At 36.6% G+C, this 15,001-nt stretch overlaps 2 long non-coding RNA genes across 2 annotated transcripts; one reads left to right on the forward strand and one right to left on the reverse strand.

The window, feature by feature from the left end:
• The first annotated feature begins 1,621 nt into the window (after positions 1 to 1,621).
• On the forward strand, positions 1,622 to 4,924 carry LOC129422533 (uncharacterized). Its single transcript, XR_008637432.2, has 4 exons — positions 1,622 to 1,749; positions 2,319 to 2,482; positions 2,952 to 3,068; positions 3,742 to 4,924. It is a non-coding gene; the product is annotated as an uncharacterized lncRNA (long non-coding RNA).
• A 7,448-nt stretch (positions 4,925 to 12,372) lies between these two features.
• LOC141353325 (uncharacterized) lies at positions 12,373 to 13,362 on the reverse strand. The gene is made up of 3 exons (XR_012360372.1): positions 13,244 to 13,362; positions 12,643 to 12,702; positions 12,373 to 12,543 (listed from the first exon to the last, which is right to left on the reverse strand). It is a non-coding gene; the product is annotated as an uncharacterized lncRNA (long non-coding RNA).
• Positions 13,363 to 15,001: the final 1,639 nt, after the last annotated feature.

Here is a 15,001-nt window from a genome sequence, read left to right on the forward strand (position 1 = left end):
AAGTGTATCTGTGTGTAAACCCTCTGCTTTTAAACAAAACAAAAACATTTGATCCTATCTTTATTTGTTCCTTTTTATCTTATTTTAAATATGTGTAGTTTTTTATAAATATAAGTTCAAAGGAGTTTAAGGTGTCCTTCATAATTGTACATATATTTTATAGCTGTTAAAAGAGCAACCATATTAAAGTAGGCTAATAAACAATATAACACAAAATAATATATAATTTATATTGATGATTTAATTATTTTAAATGTATGTTTTTTTTTGCGGGGGCTTGTTGGTGAGCTTCCTTCCCAATCAGTTTTTGTAGGGTGGGATGTCTGAGTGTAATTTTAATAAATTAAACAGTCAAAACTGCACAAAAATCTTTTATTTACATTGTCTCCAATGTTTGCTATACTGAGAGGATTTGTTCATATGTAGAACTGATTTTATGTTTTGATAGATACTAAGTGAATTATCACCATACACCAAAGGCCTCTATCATGCTCTGGCCAGACCTTCAATACTGAAAGTGTTTAGAATGTTTAGCCAACATTGAGACAAGCTGAGTCATGCTGAGTCCATGAGTTTAGGTCCATGAGAAGAGCATTGAGCAACTAGGCTCTCCTGATTTTGCCAAGTGGTTGATGTCCTCAGGGCAACTTTATGTTGACCCGGGGGTAACATTTCAATCAACCAATCAGATTTCAGAAATAAGTTTACAGTTTGTTTCACCAACTATGGTGTGGTGCAGGGGTGGCTGGTGACTTCTCTTGTGAAGGATTCAAAAATTTGTGTTTGGGGTGTCATGTGTGTTGCTCATCATGTCAAAATATGTGTTTGTTGCGTCATGTGAACCATGTGCATCATGCATCGTGCCTGCTGGACACACATCGAAAGGATTTGTAATTAAAGAGGCGCTCACAAAATACTTGCAAGACACTACACTAAATTCATGCCACACACATGACAGGCTACATGTTGTGATGAGATTTGCATCATGTGCCCTCGATAAAGAAGTCACCACGCGGCCGTCACTGCGTGAATGGCTACTGGATTTTATTTATTTGGGGTCTATGGGCTACAGTTTTCCAAAATATACCCTTATGAAAATTAAATAATTAAATTAAATTAAATGGTTTACTACAGTTTAAACAAAAAAAAAAACATACTCTAGTAAAACCATGGTTTTGCCAATAGTAGGCCTAATCAATACCAAAAAACATTTTACTGTACCACAAAAATCATGCTTAATTTTCGTTAGCTAGGCTGTCTCTTTTTTCAATGGGCTATTATACTTTCATGTAGAAAATTAACCATGGTTTTACTATAGTTAAAACAAAAACAAAAAACATAGTAGAACCATGGTTTTGCTAGTAACCAATACACCAAAAAAACATGTTTACACTTTTACCACAATAAAACCATGGTAAATTTTCGTAAGGGCTATATGCACATTGTGTTTTGGGGTATATTTATGCAGATACAGGCCCATACAAATTCTAAACCGTAGACATTGTGTGTGTGTGTGTGTTTGTGTGTGTGTGTACGTGTATTGCAATAAACTCGAATTATATGTGTATCCTACAGAAAATGCAGTATTAATGCTAAAAAGTGATTTGTCCTGCATCATCACTATGTTGTATTCGTTTAAAAAAACGGCGCCAAGAAAGAAAGGACATGCGCATTGTTCTCCTCCTGAGCCAGTTAACGTAGAGCTGGTACATTGCTGTCTTCACTGGAGTGCTGCAAGCTCGAAGTGTGGTGAGTAGATCTGTTTTATTACAATATATGACATTAAACTGTTGATAAAAAGTATATTCAAGTAGTCAAACATTAAAATATTCTTGGATGTTATTCTAAATCAGTGGCGAAGCTCGCCGGGATAACGTTTGGTGAATGCGTACGGTCGAGGTTGCGAAAATCAACCTTGTGTTTAAATTGTTAGAGTTTTAAAACATTACATTTACTCTGTTAACGTAACATTTACTTAAGAAGCGCTTTAGGATAACAGTTATAGTGGGTATTTTTACTTTTACTCGTAACTCGATGATATTTCTATTGACATGCCCTCAGTTTTGCACGACGCACTTTATTTTAATGCAGTACGAAATGCGAACTTCAGATTATTATTATTATTTCATAATTTGCCGAAGCATTTGATTTGTGAATGAATGACTCTTTTGAACGAGTCGGTTCTTCACAAAATATTGCAAATGAATTACTGTTTTGTACCGGGTCGATTCTAAACTAGCTATTGATTGAACGGTTTGAATCAGTTTGAATGATTTGTTCCGTTTGCTGCAAGATCTGAATCATCTGTACATCTGCAGGCTGCAGCACTTCTCGCTCGTAACGTGAAACTTAAAAACACGCCAAGGAGTGGATGCAAGTGAACTATCAATCTACTGAAACAGAAGCGGGAAATGTATTCGAAGACGAAAATGCTCGCGCGACCTGTGCGTCAGACCCGGATAAACGCACGCGAGCTGACAAAGTAAGTTAACGCGCTTTCAGAAATGTTCACTTGAATCACAGCAGGAAGAAAATCCATCGACGATTGGCGTCTGATTCGCTCTAAAAAGTAATGTTTGTTCAGATGTGAGTGCTTTTTGTGACACATTAGTTTGATAATATTAGATAACACGAATTACTGTATTTTTACTCAAGTAAAATATTGACTGCTGTCCCCTCCTATGGAAATCACGTTTTCGTTTGGCTGCATCTAGTAAGAGCACTATTTTGTTTGCTCAGTTTGATCACTGATATCTATTACAAGTTTTAATGTCATTTTGGATGTAGGGAAGCAATTAGGTGCAGCGTTATAACAAGACTGTTGACTTCTATGCCTACCTTTACATGAATTTTTTTTTAGCGTACATACTGTATAGTATAGACTTGGTTAGTGAACTTTAACAGTAGCTGTTAACTCATATAATTTTGTCATTTTTATGGATTTTTTTCAGATCCTGAGTAGCTGTTATTCAACATAAACACATTTCCGCACACATGAAGATGGATGACGATAGTTCATCTTAAAATGAAACTTATGTTTATCAGCTTACCCCCAGGCCATCCAAGAGGTAGGTGACTTTGTTTCTTCAGTAGAACACAAATGTAGATTTTTAACTCCAACAGTTTCAGTCTGTCAGTTGTATAAGTGGATGGTAACAAAAACCGAAAGAGAAAAAAAACATGCACAGACAAATCCAAATAAAACCCTGCAGCTCGTGACGACACATCCGTGTCCTACTTAAGACACAAAACCTTCGGTTTGTGCGAGAAACCGAACAGTATTTATATCATTTTTTACCTCTAATACAACATTATCCCCAGAGAAACAGCAGCCCCTACGCCCTCATTCTGTGCACCTGATACAGTAGGTGGCAGTATGCACCTATGAAGTTGTTTTGCAACCCGCTATTAAACATTAGATGAATAAGAAGGTGATGTGTGAATGCGCGTGTTTCATTTTAAGATGAACTATCGCTATAAACAGGCCCATTGGCTGCCTACATATTATAATAAGCTGTTTTAAATTTCAAATGTTCAATGCCTTATTGCACCGAGCCCAACCCGAACATAATTTCTAAATATCTATCCGAACCCGGCCCGTCGGGTACCGTCGGGTCCCGCTGGCTCGGTTCGAGTATCCATCCTTTAATACCTACTGTATGCCAAAGACTGTCATTGTAAAAAGTACAAATGTGCCATTTTTAATATTTCTTTATCTTAAAAATGTATTTGGTTTTGCAGATGCTCTTAAGAACAACGCCCTGATGTCCAAGGTCAACCAGCAAGAAGCTGAGAAGGCACTGCCAAAATGGTTTACTGGGGCAAGGGACAGAGGAGGACAGAGAGCATCAAGAATGCAGAAAAGGATGTCTGTTTGAGAAAGGTTAAAACTACAGTTGTTGATTTGAACTGTTGTAGTTCTTTAATTTTTCTTAAAGGAAAACACAATCATTTTTCAATATTTACCATGTTCTTCCCTCAACTTAGATGAATTAATACAGACCTCTCTTTTCTCAATGTGTGCACTTAAAGGTGGGGTGCACAATTTCTAAAAAAAAACGTTTTGGAAAAGGGAGACAGGCCGACTATCAAAACACACTTGTAGCCAATTAGCAGCATGTCTACTAAATGACATCGTTGCCTGGGTTGCGTATGTGTGGGGCGGGTCTATCAAAAGAAGGTCCAGATTCTATTAGGGTAAGGGTGTGTTTGTTTAGATGATTTCAAATATCAACATTGGCTTTCATGCACCCTGCCTTTATTTGTTGTAAAGTGTGGCGTGAATGTGTTAGCATTTAGCCAAGCACCATTCATTCATTAGGATCCAAACAGGGATGAATTTAATAGCCACCAAACACTTCCATGTTTTCCCTATTCAAAGACTGTTACATGAGTAGTTACACGAGGAAGTATGGTAAAAAATATAACTATATTGAATGGCGGAAGAGCACTTAGTTTGTAGCACTCGACCTTGGGCACAGTAACATCATCACTCCTGACTACTCCCCCTCTTGCTTAAACTACAGTCAACATAACCAACACGCCTGTACTAATGTTAGTACATTGAGCAGACTCTGCGAAATATCAAGTTAAGTTTAAGTGTACGCATTGAGAAAAGAGAGATATGTATTTATTCGGCTAAGTTGATGGAAGAACATAGTAAAATATTGAAAAACTGTGTTTGTAATTATCTTACTTTCATTTACTTTTAAGGGCCCCATTTCAATAATTTTTTAAAGGGGCCATGGCATGAAAATCTGACTTTTTCCATGTTTAAGTACTACAATTGGGTCCCCAGTGCTTCTATCAACCTAGAAAATGTGAAAAAGATCAACCCAGTAACTTCCATTCTCTGCAAGCATGTGAAAAAGTGGGTGGTTGAAATTTGGCTCTCCTTATGATGTCAGAAGGAGCTCTTATTATAATAATACCACACCTTAATCTGCACTATCCAACCACAGCACTGCCATTTAGTGCAGAGAGGGAGAGACAGAGAAAAAAATTCACAGCACAATTAAGCCTCAACTTCAACAAACCACCATCATTGTTATCAGTGTTTGAATTTCATCAGCTCATTTGCATTTTAAAGTAGGGATGCACCGAAATGAAAATTCTTGGCCAAAACCGAAAAAAGGAAACCAAGGCCGAAAAACCGAAACACCGAAAGAAATTATTATGCCAATTATAAGTACAATTGCATTTATGGCTATCACTGTGTACTAACTTTACTAGGGGTGTGTGATGGATAAAAAAAACCTCACAGTTCGGATCACATTACAGTTTTTGAGGCACAGATCAGATTATTTTTCGGATCAGCAAAAAGCAGGTGGGAAAAAATCTAATAAACAATAAAGAAATTGCAAACATTTACAAAAAAGAACAAAGTTGTACATTAATAAGGTCTGAAATTAGCATTAGGTACAGAAATCAAATTAAATGAATCATAACACAATAAATTAAATGTATTATTATTTTTAGAGCTATTTGTCTCTTTGTCATGGGTTGTTTGATTAACATTAATGACACAGACTTACGTAGGTTAATCTGACTGTAATCTATACATACACTTAAGACATAAACAAATGTTTTTATAAGAAAAAGAATACTGTGGAGATAATTTTGTTTATATGTGCCCTGTCAATAACAGAGAGATTTTATGTTTGCTTGTTTTTTTTTTTTTAAACGCGTTTCTCTCGTATGTGCACTATTAAACGCGCGCGCACACATAGAGAACGAGGGTGGATCCCAAACAGCGCAACAGTCGCTCCACATAAAAACGTTACGTTGTGTTTCGTTGCTTTATTCGCCGAATGTATGTTAATGGATTACAGTATGAGACATATTAGCGCGACTCTCTCTAAAGTTTACACATCAAGACATGCTTAATCTTTGCAGACGCGTGCAAACAGCTCGACCGTGAGTGAAACCTGCTTGAGCACGAAGGGGAGGGGTGGGAGACGACTGATCACCGTGAGTGAAACCCAAGCGCTAGTGCACGGATGGGAGGGGCGCAGTTAACATTCATTTTCGGTTGACTTTTTCGGCTGGATTTTTTATTTCGGCCGAAACAGATAATGCCATTTTCGACCGAAAATTTCGGCGACCGAAATTTCGGTGCACCCCTATTTTAAAGGACACACCCAAAACAGCACATTTTTGCACACACCTACAAAGTCGCTATTTTAACATGCTATAATAAATTATTTATATGGTATTTTGAGCTAAAACTTCACATTTGTGCTCTGGGGACACCAAAGATTTATTTGACATCTTAAAAAGGTCTTGTGAAATGGCCCCTTTAAGATGTAAAATAAATCTTTGGTGTCTCCAGAGTACATATATGAAACTCTAGCTCAAAATATCGTATATATAGATAATTTGTTATAGCAAGTTGAAATTGCCACTTTGTAGGTCCAAGCAAAACTGCGTCCTTTAAACGTGTCCTTTAAAATGCAAACACAGATCACAATGATGGTGGTTTGTTGAAATTGAAACTCAGTTGTTCTGTCAATTATTTTTTCTCACTCTCTGCACTAAATGGCAGTGCCATGTTTGGATAGTGCAGATTAAGGAGTGTTATTATTATAATAAGATCCCCTTCTGATATCACAAGGGGAGCCACATTTATATTACCTATTTTTGACATGCTTGCAGCGAACATTTTACCAGGTTTTCATGCTATGGGCCCTTTAAATATAATTTTTTTTCTAATTGTATTCGCAATATACTTATCAAAGTACATACCTCCTTATACTATATATGGTGGCAAGAAAAAGTATGTGAATCTTTTAGATTTTCATTTTTTTAAAATAATTTTTTCATAAAATGTGATCTGATCTCCATCTAACATAATGTGTCTAAAAAAATAACACAACTTCTGATCTTTTATGTCTTTATTGAACACACTTAGTGGCCAACCACATCAAACGTGTTTATGGAAGTTGCAGGCGCCTTTTTTTGAATGATATTTTTTGGGCAGGGAGCGTTTATGCGTGCCGAACGGCTTGCGGTTTTTGCTGCCAGTCGCAGCACTCGCTTTTGAAGGAGCGCTGAGAGCGGAAAAGCGCACGACGTCATTCGCGTCTTTCCATTTTCCAATCGAATGAGGGGAGAGGCAGGCCTTACGGTGTGGTGAGGGAAGTTTACAGTGCTTTGAAGAACCGGACTCTCTCACTCTCTCCTGCGTGTTTGTGCACCTCTCACCCTCAAACAAGGTCACAGTAAACGCCCTCTTTTTAAAGTTTCTGCTAATATGACAGTTAACAGCAAAAGAGCGCTCACGCTTCAATATTTGGACGTCTCATGTGTATGCCGTTCTTCAAGTCAATCCATAAAATCTCTATTGTGTTGAGGTCTGGGCTTTGACTTGGCCACTCCAAAAGGCGGATTTTGTTTTTCTGAAGCCATTCTCCTCTGGACTTGCTCCGGTGTTTTGGGTCTTTGTCCTGTTGCATCACCCAGACATTCCTCCTACAGACATTCACACATTATCCTGAAGAATTGTCTGATAAACTTGGGAATTTATCTTCCCCTCAATGATTGCAAGCTGGCCATACCCTGATGCAGCAAAGCAGGCCCAAATCAACAGGTCTTCTCCATAATACTTTACAGTTGGGATGATGTTTTCATAATGATATTGCGTGCCCTTTCTATGCCAGATGTAGTGCTGTGTGTTTTTCCAAATAGTTCAATCTTCGTTTCATTAGTCCACAAAACATTTTGCCAAATACCACTGTTGGAATGTCAATTTGTTCTTTTGCAGATTTCAGGCGTGCAGCAATGTTCTTTTTAGTACTGTAATTAGTGACTTCCTTTGGTGTCCTGCCGTGAATACACTGCTTGTTCAGTGTTTTACGTGTTGTAGACTCAAATACAGAGAGTTCCAATAATGCCTTCAAATCTTTGCCTGTCATTCTGGGTTGTTTCTATACCTCATTAAAGGAATAGTCTACTCATTTTCAATATTAAAATATGTTATTACCTTAACTAAGAATTGTTGATACATCCCTCTATCATCTGTGTGCGTGCACGTAAGCGCTGGAGCGCGCTGCGACACTTCGATAGCATTTAGCTTAGCCCCATTCATTCAATGGTACCATTTAGAGATAAAGTTAGAAGTGACCAAACACATCAACGTTTTTCCTATTTAAGACGAGTAGTTAAACGAGCAAGTTTGGTGGTACAAAATAAAACGTAGCGCTTTTCTAAGCGGATTTAAAAGAGGAACTATATTTTATGGCGTAATAGCACTTTTGGGAGTACTTCGACTCGCCTGAAAAGTCCGCTCCCCTTCTCACTCTCATAATGGGAGAGGGAGGGTGTTACTGCGCCGAGTCGAAGTACTCCCAAAAGTGCTATTACGCCATAAAATATAGTTCCTCTTTTAAATCCGCTTAGAAAAGCGCTACGTTTTATTTTGTACCACCAAACTTGCTCGTTTAGCTACTCCTCTTAAATGGGAGGGGCGTTGATGTGTTTGGTCGCTTCTGACTTTGTCTCTGGATGGTACCATTGAATGAATGGGGCTAAGCTAAATGCTATCGAAGCGTCGCAGCGCGCTCCAGCGCTTACGTGCACGCACACAGATGATAGAGGGATGTATCAACAATTCTTAGTTAAGGTAATAACATATTTTAATATTGAAAATGAGTAGACTATTCCTTTAATGAGTCTTCGTGGTGCTCTTAGTGTCATTTTGACTGGGTGTCCATCTCTTGGTAGAGTAGCAACAGTCCCAAAGCATCTCCATTTGTAGATTGTATGTCTGTAGACTGGTGAATTTCTACAGTCTTTGACATAACTTTTAACCCTTTCGAGCTCCATGTAAAGCAACAATTCTTGATTAAAGCTCTTTTGATAGCTCTTTTTGGTGAGGCATGGCCCATATAAAAAAATGAACTCCAAAAGTAAACTTTAAAGTAGCTGTAGTCCACACCTCCAAATACATTATCTTAAAGAGACTCCAGGTGTGATAAAACCTGACTCCATTTTGCTTTTTCGAGGTCTCGTTCGCTTAAAAGTTCACATACTTTTTTCACAAGCACTATGAGTTTTTAGGTTGTTCTTAAATAATTCTGTTCTTTCATGTCTTTATTGTTTTGTTTTTTTAGAACCATTATGTTTGTCAATACCCTTGACTTGATGAAGACCAGATCACATTTTATGACAAATTTATTTAGAAAGCTATGAAATTCCAAAAGGTTAATATACTTTATCTTGTTACTGTATTTCTTGAAGGACATACTTCTTTTCAAAACACTCAAGACTCTAAAAGGTTCTAAAATAGTTTTGTGCCATTGTAACAAATGTGGCATGATGGTTAGTTAAATAAAAATGGAATTTGAAAGGATTTCAGTGTCACTGTGTGCTTTACTTCTTTCTGCCCTGTTAATACAGGGCGTCATCACACTCCTCTCATTACAATACGCTAACTGGATAACACTGGATATGTCTTATTGAATATGCAGTTTACTAAAATAATGTATTTACCTGCAACAAATTAATTACAGCCTAACTATAGTTATTGTATTTACTAGCTGCTGACCTAGGATTTATAGTTATAATTTTAAAGAAATCTATATTTTGCTGTACCTTTTGTTGTGAATTGTGTCTTTTGGGGTATTTTTTGTCTAAATATAGTCAAGGGGGTTGTATGATTCTTTGGTTCACAACTTCCTATTCTGAAAGTTTGATCAATTCTGCAACAAATGTATTTATGGTAACAGACTCAAAAAGTTTTTCTTGTGTAGTTTAATGCAAGTTCAGACTAACATTTTAATTTTTTTGGTTTAACCTCTGCCACAGCTTTTCAAAGCTGAAACTCATGTAGATGTAGCAGAAACGCATACAATCCCACCAGCAACCCAGATTTTAGATCAGGTAGTCTTCGTGTAGCACCCATTTAGAGCTGTAAGATGGGTCCCAGATGGGTTTTGCTTATGTTGTACATTTGGGAACTACCTTAAAACCGAGTAAAATCCTGCATATAACCTACATGGGCAATTGACAAGGGGCAAACATGGAACCCACGGACAATCTCACTTACAACCCATATTTCATGACCATGTTGTCCCTATGTAGTACCCACATAAAACTCAAATCTGGGCCCAACATGGGCATTATGCATATTGCCCAATTGGGGCCCACCAAACACCCAGTGAAATCCTGCAGATAACCTACATGGGTAATTGACAAGGGGCAAACATGGAACCCGCGGACAATCCCACTTACAACCCATATTTCATGACCATGTTGTCCCCATGTAGTACCCACATAAAACTCAAATCTGGGCCCAACATGGGCATTATGCATATTGCCCAATTGGGGCCCACCAAACACCCAGTGGAATCCTACAGATAACCTACATGGGTAATTGACAAGGGGCAAACATGGAACCCGCGGACAATCCCACTTACAACCCATATTTCATGACCATGTTGTCCCCATGTAGTACCCACATAAAACTCAAATCTGGGCCCAACATGGGCATTATGCATATTGCCCAATTGGGGCCCACCAAACACCCAGTGGAATCCTACAGATAACCTACATGGGTAATTGACAAGGGGCAAACATGGAACCCGCGGACAATCCCACTTACAACCCATATTTCATGACCATGTTGTCCCTATGTAGTACCCACATAAAACTCAAATCTGGGCCCAACATGGGCATTATGCATATTGCCCAATTGGGTCCCACCAAACACCCAGTGGAATCCTACAGATAACCTACATGGGTAATTGACAAGGGGCAAATATGGAACCCGTGGACAATCCCACTTACAACCCATATTTCATGACCATGTTGTCCCCATGTAGTACCCACATAAAACTTAAATCTGGGCCCAACATGGGCATTATGCATATTGCCCAATTGGGGCCCACCAAACACCCAGTGGAATCCTACAGATAACCTACATGGGTAATTGACAAGGGGCAAACATGGAACCAGCGGACAATCCCACTTACAACCCATATTTCATGACCATGTTGTCCCTATGTAGTACCCACATAAAACTCAAATCTGGGCCCAACATGGGCATTATGCATATTGCCCAATTGGGGCCCACCAAACACCCAGTGGAATCCTACAGATAACCTACATGGGTAATTGACAAGGGGCAAATATGGAACCCGTGGACAATCCCACTTACAACCCATACTTCATGACCATGTTGTCCCTATGTAGTACCCATATAAAACTCAAATCTGGGCCCAATATGGGTGTCGTGCATGTTGCCCAGGTGGGGCCCACCTAGTAGCAAGTGCAATCCTGCATGAAATCCATGTGGGCAACTGGCATGAGGCCATTATGGAACCCGCGGACAATCCTATATAGGGCCCATTTTTCAGCCCAGTTCATACCCATATGGGCCCTATATACAAATGTTGGCTGGGGATGAGTGAGGACATAAAATTCAGTCAAAGTGAGACCCTTCGTGGCTGGCTATTATTGCTACAGGTCCCGCACTTTTCATAAAAATGACACTTGCCTACTCCTCAAATACAGTTTCTTCAAACGTGATTATTATTTTAAGTAGTTATTATCACGATAATCCATGTCCAAGAGTCAATTTCCTCGGATGAGATGGTTTTTATTCGTTACTTATTTGACACAATGCTATAAACACACAAACTGACCTCGAGCTTTTATTTTGGCACTTCCGGTTAGCGGCATTTTGAATTTGCATATTAGTTAAATATTTAGTTTCACCCGAAACATTTAATTTCAACATTTATATTTATATTTATATTTAACATTTAGATTTTACATTTAGATTTAGATTTATATTTAACATTTAGATTTAGATTTAACATTTATATTTTACATTTATATTTAACATTTAGATTTAACATTTAGATTTAGATTTAACATTAAGATTTTCCATTTATATTTAGATTTTGATTTAGCATTTAGATTTAGATTTAAAATTTAGATTTAGATTTAACATTTAGATTTAACATTTAGATTTTACATTTATATTTAGATTTAACATTTAACATTTAGATGTAACATTTAATATTTACATTTAACTATTTAAAATATCTCTAAGTTGACAAATAATTTTGTAAATGTGCTAAAAAGTGAAAGTCAAAAATTAATACCAGTTTTTTAAAACATTGTTTGAAGCTAAATGTGACAAAATGTTGCTGATATTTTGAGTATGCGCCACTTTACAATTGGCACCCCATAGACACCCGCCTGAAAAGGTTTTTAAAATATGTATTTAATATTTAATAAAACTGTATTTTTGGACACCTTTGCGGGCCGCATGTTTGACACCCCTGGTATAGATCAATCACACCATCTTGATACCGATGTTTACTGTCATGACGTGTGCCATCACCTGTGTAAACAAAAAAAAAACACCAAAACAATTTATATACATTTTTTTAGTTTCATATCAAAATATATAAAATTCTTTTTTGAAAGCATGATTATTATCTGTGGTATTAAGCAAAGCAGTCAAAAACTTACAACTTACAGGAGTAGTCAAAGTCAGGCACGTCTCATCCAAGTGTGTTGGACACAAAACTTGATCTTTAGAACAAACAAGGACATATGACAAATTAGAACATTAACAAATGTGTAGACTGTTTAAGCCATATCTACACAATTCATATCTACAGTTTGCCATACCTTCTTTTTTATTGTTTGTAGAATCTGCAACATCTTCACTTGGTTTGTGTTGATCTTCAACTGTAAATAAAATGAAATTGTAATTAATGATAGTTACACCACAAATAACATCTCACATTTGTTTAAGTGTATTTTCAAATGGATTGGATTTTGAATGGTTATATTTTGGAGGAGGATCTGGGTAGGACACAGTCCTTTTAACAGCTTGTTTATTTTTATTTGGATTAGGTTCTGCTTTTCCTTTGTACAAAACAAAAGCAAAGGAAGTTAAAACACTTACACTGAGCTTTTAATACAGAACAGTATTTAACATTTTACATCTGCAATGTTAATCATTACCATCATGCCAAAAATGACTTTTCTCTTTCAGATAATTTACTTTCTGAAAGAAACTGTCAAAAGGCTACATAAATAAGTTAAGTAATAACTTTGACTATCATTAAACATACTTTATGGTATAACATGTATAAGTTCAGAGTAACTTTAAGCCTACTACATTAGCTAATTTTACGTGTGGACAATTCTGGCAACGTTTATTTCGGTTCCTTCGTCAACAAGTAAAACTTAAGCACGTTAATCAAATAATACAAAATGTACTTACCCAATAGTAGATTTTATATAATATATAGACACAACTCCTTCGTAAATTCACCCTCTCCTCGTGGCTTGCTGGCTGCACACGACGTACTTCCGGGAGAACATGTGACGTGACAACTCTCTCGCGATAATATATAATAAAGCAGGTTGAAATAATGACTAAAATGTATTGTGGCTTTGCAATCACACTGGGCACTTTGTGATTATAATTTATTTAAACAAGATAAGTTAAACAAGAAGTTAATATATTTACTTTGTATACAAATCATGTATTTCATAAAGATAATTCTGTTTTTTTCCTACTAGTCTAGTCTAGACGTGTAAAAAACGTCAGTGGACGTCTATTCACTATGGAAGGTTTTTTTGGTCTTTTTTAAATTAATTAATTAAATTATAAAATAATTAATTAAATTATAAAATAATATAAAAAAATCGCAAAATATGTCCCAAATTTGAAAATGAAATGCTAAAATAAAAATTAAAACATTATATTAAATTATTTCATTTTCATTTTTAACGTGATGAAGCATCATTCCGGCCAAATTGAAAAATTTAATTACATTGATGATTTGACATTTCATTTTCAATATAATCTTGAGTCAAGACTGACAATATTAAAATAAAAAGGCAAGCTTGAAAAGGAATCTTTAAATACATTTTTTAAAAGGCTTTTTATTCATGCCCAAGCAATAATAGGGACAAAATTAAAATGTAAAGTTCAGTTTTAATTTCATGTTCTGTTTTTCTTTTTCATTTTCGTTTTAATTTTCGTGGTCATTTTTATTTTCAACTTGTATGCAAATTCAATGTTATTCAGTGGGTGGGGCTTACTTGCTTAAAAAAAGGGGATTGGCTGAAGCAGTGTTGCCAACTCAGTGACTGTGTTGCTTGCCAACTTAGCGACCTTATTGCTACATCTAGCGACTTTTAGACTCATTTAGCCAAACTTAGCGACTGTTTGGATGAATCTTAGCTTCACATCTGTACAGATAGGCTACTGTGTCGATTGTACTGGCCCACGAGTGCCGGGTGGCGCTGTCACGGTGAAATGTCCGTCTACCCTCTGTGCATGGAGCTGGGCAACGCAACATTTAGACTGTACGAGCTGACGCGTGGATTGTTTACATTTCAAAGGAGGAACAAACATTAAAAGAAGCTGGTCCGCTGTTATGTATGTGCATATTTTTACACATCTGATCCGGTTAGGCGTCAGTCATTCTCATATGCATACACATACAGTATCACGCAGTGTGATAATCGTGCAATACATGCAAGGACTGGTGTATCATATGCTCTCAAAATTGAAATTTGGCTGAAGCAGTGTTCAGTGTTGCCAACTCAGTGACTGTGTTGCTTGCCAACTTAGCGACCTTATTGCTACATCTAGCGACTTTTAGACTCATCTGACTAACATTGAATTTGCATACAAGTTGAAAATAAAAATGAACACGAAAATGAAAAAGAAAAACAGAACATGAAATTAAAACTGAACTTTAGATTTTAATTTTGTCCCTATTATTGCTTGGGCATGAATAAAAAGCCTTTTAAAAAATGTTTTTAAAGATTCCTTTTCAAGCTTGCCTTTTTATTTTAATATTGTCAGTATTGACTCAAGATTATATTGAAAATGAAATGTCAAATCATCAATTTAATTAAATTTTTCAATTTGGCCGGAATGATGCTTCATCACGTTAAAAATGAAAATGAAATAATTTAATATAATGTTTTAATTTTTATTTTAGCATTTCATTTTCAAATTTGG

This window comes from Misgurnus anguillicaudatus, chromosome 21 (assembly GCF_027580225.2).
Source record: "Misgurnus anguillicaudatus chromosome 21, ASM2758022v2, whole genome shotgun sequence".
NCBI classification, from domain to species: Eukaryota; Metazoa; Chordata; class Actinopteri; order Cypriniformes; family Cobitidae; genus Misgurnus; species Misgurnus anguillicaudatus.